General features: G+C 40.5%; 1 protein-coding gene and 1 long non-coding RNA gene across 4 annotated transcripts in view; both read right to left on the minus strand.

Annotated features, from left to right (window-relative positions):
* BMP2K (BMP2 inducible kinase) overlaps window positions 1-6,246 on the minus strand; it is a 110,833-nt gene that overhangs the window by 73,224 nt on the left and 31,363 nt on the right. The window lies entirely within an intron of this gene.
* LOC140513670 (uncharacterized) overlaps window positions 5,528-6,246 on the minus strand; it is a 31,599-nt gene continuing 30,880 nt past the window's right edge. The window contains exon 2 of the long non-coding RNA XR_011970278.1: window positions 5,528-6,146. This is a non-coding gene — a long non-coding RNA (uncharacterized lncRNA). The remainder of the gene's footprint in view (window positions 6,147-6,246) is intronic.

Here is a 6,246-nt window from a genome sequence, read left to right on the forward strand (position 1 = left end):
CTGAGCATTTTGTATTTGTTTCTGGAGGTGATAAGGAGCCACTTGAATTTATTGAGAAGGGGATAAGATAGTCAAACCCAAGCTTTAGGAAAATCACTTTGGTGACTGAAAACGGAGGATGGAGTGGGTAGAGACTTGAGGCAGGCAAAGTCACTAGCAGAGTATTGTAACGGCCCAAGTGTGAGGTGATGCAGAACTACATTAAAATGGTGGCAATGTCAGAGGAGAGAATGGAATGTATTCAAGAGATGGTGAAAAGGTGAATTGGATAGGCCTTGGCAACAGCTTAGATGTGGGACGTGACAGACAGTAAGAAATCCAGGATGACTCCTACATTGTAAGCCTAAGGGAATGGGAGGATGGTGTTGCCCTACAGAGTGATAGAGAAGGGGGAAGGTAGAGAAGGATTTATTAGGAAAGACAGTAAGTTAGGCTTTGGAAAAGGTGAGTTTAAGATGTCTCCTGGACATCCAGTTTAAGATGTCTGAAAGGCGGTTCAAGACAAGAGACTGGAGGTCATCAGAGAGATTTGAAATATTTTTATAAATGATGTTAGTGTACCAAATCAGCTCACAAAAGGTTATTAATGATATAATGAATGTATTGTATATTTTAGAAAACAACAGCAAGAAAATTGTAGTTTTGATTCTAGTCATTAAAACAAGAACAAAACTGAATTAAAATTTAAAGATTTTTTTTTTCCCCTCTTGAATGTTGACACATGAGTGAAAGCACATTTATTATGAGAAGATAAGTTTGTGGACCTTCTAAACAGTATTTCTGACCACTTTCAAGGGCTTTGGAAATTTATGGCAATTTTTAAAAATATAACTTAGAAACTTGTAGCTTTCCTCTTGCCTGATGAAGTATGTAATCACACCACCCTTATATTACGTGGCCCTGCTCTGAGGTCATGTTTGGGCTCTCAAAGGAGATGAAGAGGAGCAATGAGAAAAACGACTTTCATGCGGTAACAACAGTCAGAAGATAAAGAGGAAAGCTGCAGAAAAACAGAAGTGAGTTATGGAGCTCGACACGCACACGCTCTCCATGGAGATGGTAGGAAAAACAAGGCATCAGACAAGGCCCTCACAAGTCCTTGAGGTGGCTCTGTCCCCTCAGGTCACCACTGTCACTGTCCCAAGCAGCCTCATGGAAAGGAAAACAAGAGGCAGAGAGTATCAAAACCTTCAGGCATTCTTAAATCAGGTATTTTTTGAAACTCAACAAGTACAGTTATATTAATATCTTTAGCAAGGCAAAAAGAGCTTCATTAAATACTATGACTTTTCCATAAATAGTGTAAAAAAGGATGGCTTTTCCAACAAAATTGGCTGTATTCACACGAATGATGAGTCAGATGAGGCCTGGTAATACCTAGCTAGTTTCAGTAGATAAACCTGTCATAGAGAAACTTTATTATACGATAAAACTTTATTGTATACAATGGTTTTCATTAAAACTGAATTCTACCTGTAGAATCTAAAAAGTACTAAAAGTTCTAGTTACTCTTTAAGATACAAAACTGAAATACTTTAAAATATATAAGAAAGGGAAAACAAGGACAACTCCTCAAACACATTCCTGGGGTCATTCTGTTCACAGCAGGACATGAAAAGGGGCAGCTATATACCACTAAGAGATCTAATTTTTGTCCTAAGATCTATAAAAGGCACAGGTCTCCCCCCAGCCTTTTCACCTTCTTTTTGTGTGCTATCTTCCTGCATCAGATTCTAAGTTTCTTGAGAGCCAGGCCTGTCTTTTTCTTATTTGTGTCCCCAGTGGGATATAGTAGGTACTGACCAGAAAGCAGAAGGACCTAAATTAATCCAGTCCTCCCTAGGGATTATGTGGCCTTGAGCACAGTTTGACCCCTCTGACCCTTGAGTAGTTATTTTCTAATTTATATAGGCAGATCTGAGGGATTCCACCCTGACCTTCTGAGAGATCTAGAGCTAGAAGGAACCTTAGAGGTCATTAGCCTCTTCATTTTACAAATGAGGAAACCGAGGCCTAGATACACTGATACGTTCATACAGGAAGCAGTTTAGTGGAGTCGGAATCTGAATTCCTATCGTGTGACTCCAAGTTCAGCACGCTTTCTACTGTATCACACTGCTGCAACAAGAAGTTACCAAAGTATTCACATTTTTAAACTATTTTAATACTTACACTGCCACCAAAATTAATGTAATAAGAATAATGAGCAAAATTTATACAAGTACTTTGATAACTGAAATTCCACATTTGTTCAAAATAAGAATTATAATAGCTGTTTTCTCTTAAGACAATAAAACCTACCATGGCAGTAATGCTGGAGACCAGTACCTTTTTACTTGATACTGTTATTTTTCCCTTCAAACCCTTCTTCCTAACTCCTCTATTTTACCTAGGACTACCCTCAATTCCTCACTCTCACTCCCCAAATCCTGAGCACCTCTGTCACCTCGCTCCTAATGGGGCCCCTTCCCTTCCCTGAAGCAGACCCAAGTCTCTCACATTCTCCACTTCATCTTCCATCCAGCTCGCACTGACATTCACCAATCAGACCACATCAGTTCCTAATCAAAAATTTTCAATCATTCCTTCTTGACTCTACAAGAGAAATTTCTCAGCCTATCATTTAAAGCCTTCCACAATCTAGTTCCCAGATGTCTTTCCAGTATGCTTTTACATTATTCTTCTCCATTTCGCTCCAACTAGCCCACCATCAATTTCCATTCCAACACCATGCATCTCCTACTTCCATGCCTATAATGCTCACCCGCCTTCTCCCCAGCCCCTCATCCACCCTAGCTTTGCCATTATCTCTACCAAACAAACAAAACACTGTTATGGAAAGTCCTTCTTCAACCTAGCTCCAATCTCACTTTCAGGCCTTGCTTCTCTCCAACTGCCATACCTTTGCACTACTTTATTCTCACCAAAGTCTCTAAAAATTACTCATTTTCTTCAAAGCTTAGTTTTTACCTAAAGCCTTTCCTAATCCCCATCCCCAGTTACTAATGCCCTTTATTTGGTTTATACTGTATGTGTGTGTGTATGTGTGTATGTATGTGTGTGTGTGTATATACATACACACACACACATACACACACACATACATATATGCACTATTCAAATTAATGTCCTTGAAGACAGAGACTAATTCATTTAGAGGTCTGTATATCCAGCACCTCACAGGGCCTGACAAATGGTGGCTTCTTAATCAATGCTCTTTAATTCTTTCAAAACACAACACAGGTACTGCCTCGTCTGCCCACAATGAGCCCTTCACCCAGCTGACAAGGCACTCTTCTTCTTGAAATTGCTTTTAATACTTTGTGTGACCACTTTCTGTGACCCCTTCCCTAAAGGTGCTTCCCGGAGAGCATTTTTCTATCTGAACCCCCACAGCCTTCTTCCAAGTAGGTACATACTAAATGTCTGTTCAGATGAAATGAAATGCAAAGACCAAGAATACAAACATATTTATAATTTGACTCTGATGGTCACTAGCAACATTTCCATATTAAAAGCAAAAAAAGCACATATGATCTACCCCAAAACCATACTGCTGTTGTGTTTCTAACGCTTTCAAAAGTACATCTGAAGATGCTATCCATACACACTTGAGCACAGATGCAAACTGGGGTTTGAGGTTTGGGGGGTTTCAGTGTGCAAAACTGGTCTCTGCCCTTCATAAAGCAAATATGTTCCTCCCCACAATATTTAACGAACTTCAATCACTTAACGTGCCAAACTGGACTTACTCTTCCAAATCAACACTTCTGTCCCCAAAGTCCATAGTCAGTGTCATCGTTAACCTTGTATAAGTCTCACAAGTTCATAACCTACATTTCTTCACTACAGCTTTGGTTCCATGGGCAGAATTTTTCAGAGCATTCTAGGTTTAGCCACCAACAAAATGATAATCTTCATAACTTTATATCAGTCTGGAAAGGAGGAATAAAATAAGAGGGAAGGGAGTTTCTGCCAGAACATTTCAGTGAATAAGGTAAATATGTAAGTCCCTCACTATCTGTAGGAGTTTGCTTTTGACCCCTGCAATATGAAAAGATGAGCACACTCCTGGAGGTACAAGATAGACAGGCACAAGTATTTCTGGAAACTGCCTACAGAGCAACAGGTCCCTTGGTTTAAGTATTCAAATACTTAAAACGGAATCACCAAATCCTAAAACCAGGAAGTTTTATATGCGATTGCCCAAATGATCACTGAAAGTGTCCCAAGAAACAATAACAACTGTAAAATAAAATGTCTATGACTTTCAAATCATCATTAACTACTGGGATAGAAAAAATAGTTTGTCAAAATTCAAAGCAAATGTTTACATGAGTTATAGCAAAAGAAAAGACAATCACTCACTGATGAAATCTAAGGCTTTTCTGCAGAATATACAGCTCCTTATATAAACTAAAAGCCTCTTTAAAACTGCTTAATTGGGGGGAGGGGGCCCCGAGGGGGCAGTGCCAATACACCATGACATAATGGAAAAAACACTAGAAGAAACAGTAAGACAAACTGGCCTCTAGTCCTTGCTTTGAGACCCTGGAACTTAAATTTCCTGCTCTGCAAAACCAGAATTATCAAGTATCCCTGGACGTATAAAAAACAAAACTCCACCCCACCAAGATCCTCTTCTGAGTTATCCTGTGACTGCCGAGGGCACTAGCATCACCCCATCCCCCACAGGACCCCCCTCATCTCCCAGGTGGTCAATTCCGATGTCATTGCTGAGACCTCCAGGAATCCAATCCACTAACCCTTATCTCTACTCACAAAGCCACCACCTGGTTCCTCGTAAACTCTTAACTGCACTATTCCTACTGTAACTGCTGCCTTCTAATTAAGGACCCCGCCTCAATCTTCTCCCCACTCTGGTCCATATTCTACAAAGCTTAGAAGATCTTTACTCTGTCATTTAAATCTCCTCACAATCCAGTTACTCCTCCTTCTCCACATTCTACAATCCCAAAGCCATTCCCCAATAAATAAGTAGTCAAATGATATGAACAAACAGTTCTCTAAAGATGTGCAAATAGCAGCATGTCCAAGAAAGCTCCAAATCACCAGAGAGAGAAGTATAAATCCAAACAACACTGAGGTTTCTGCTTTATACCCACAAAACAGGCAAAGACGACAAAAAACGTGAATAGTCAATTTGGGGAGGGAGAAGATAGGTACCCTCTTGTTGCAGTTGTGAATCGCTACAACCATTTTGGAAAATAAATTTGAAACTATGCAAATAAAGTGACCAAAATGTTTTTTTGCCTTTTAACCAAGATCCCAAAATGTTTTTTTGCCTTTTAACCCAGATCCCACTATTAGGTTTATATCCCAAAGATACAAAGAAAGTCCAAAATTAAACCAAATTATTTATAGTCACACTTTTTTTGGTAGCAAAAAAACTGGCAACTAAGTAGATGCCCAAGGACTAGAAATGGCTGAACCAAACGTGATACATGAATGTAATCAAATATTGCTCACCTTGGGAGGGGGCAGAATGAATGAACAAAAACAGATAAATGAATAAAAAAAAATTTATTCAATGCTTCCTAGAAGTAAAGCACTGACTAAACACTGAGCATACAGACAGAAAGTCGGCCATCTCTGCTCCCGAGGAGCTCCCGTTCTAATGAGGTTTCAGGTCCAAGTCAAATGGAAAAGTCCCAGGTTTCTTGAAGATGGTCATGGCTCTTCTTTCATGACATTTCCACTCATCAAATACTAGCAGTTCCTGGTGCTGAACAATTTGAGAGTACCAAGGACCATGGTGGCAAGAATTGTGTTTTCTAGATCTTCAGGAGCTGGGATCAGGCTGCATTCCCACAGGAGTGCTTCCTGGCATGATGGCTAAGGGCACCGGGCTGGATGCATGGCTATTCCTAAAGCTCTTGGGTATAGGGTCCTGGTCTGACTCCACCAGGGTCTGAGCTGACAGGGTGGTCAAAGTGGTGGTGATTTGACTTGCCTGGTACATGCTGCCTTCCATCTCTCCCCTAGGGGGTCTTGCTGCTTCAGCTAGACTGGAGTGCCAGCCTTAGGAGCTGTAGTTGGTTGGCATTTGGTGGGGGTCTGTCCCCTTCTCCAAAGGAGTTGTTGTGGGGGCTGGGCTGGAAGCGGAATCTGGAGTCTGGGGGATGCTGCTTCAAAGAAAGAAAACCAAACTATCATCAGCAATTTTTTTTAAATGCTGCAAATCACTAATAAAGAAGTGCAAATTACAGCCAACTGCGGACCCAC

This window comes from Notamacropus eugenii, chromosome 7, assembly GCF_028372415.1.
Source record: "Notamacropus eugenii isolate mMacEug1 chromosome 7, mMacEug1.pri_v2, whole genome shotgun sequence".
Classification (NCBI taxonomy): Eukaryota; Metazoa; Chordata; class Mammalia; order Diprotodontia; family Macropodidae; genus Notamacropus; species Notamacropus eugenii.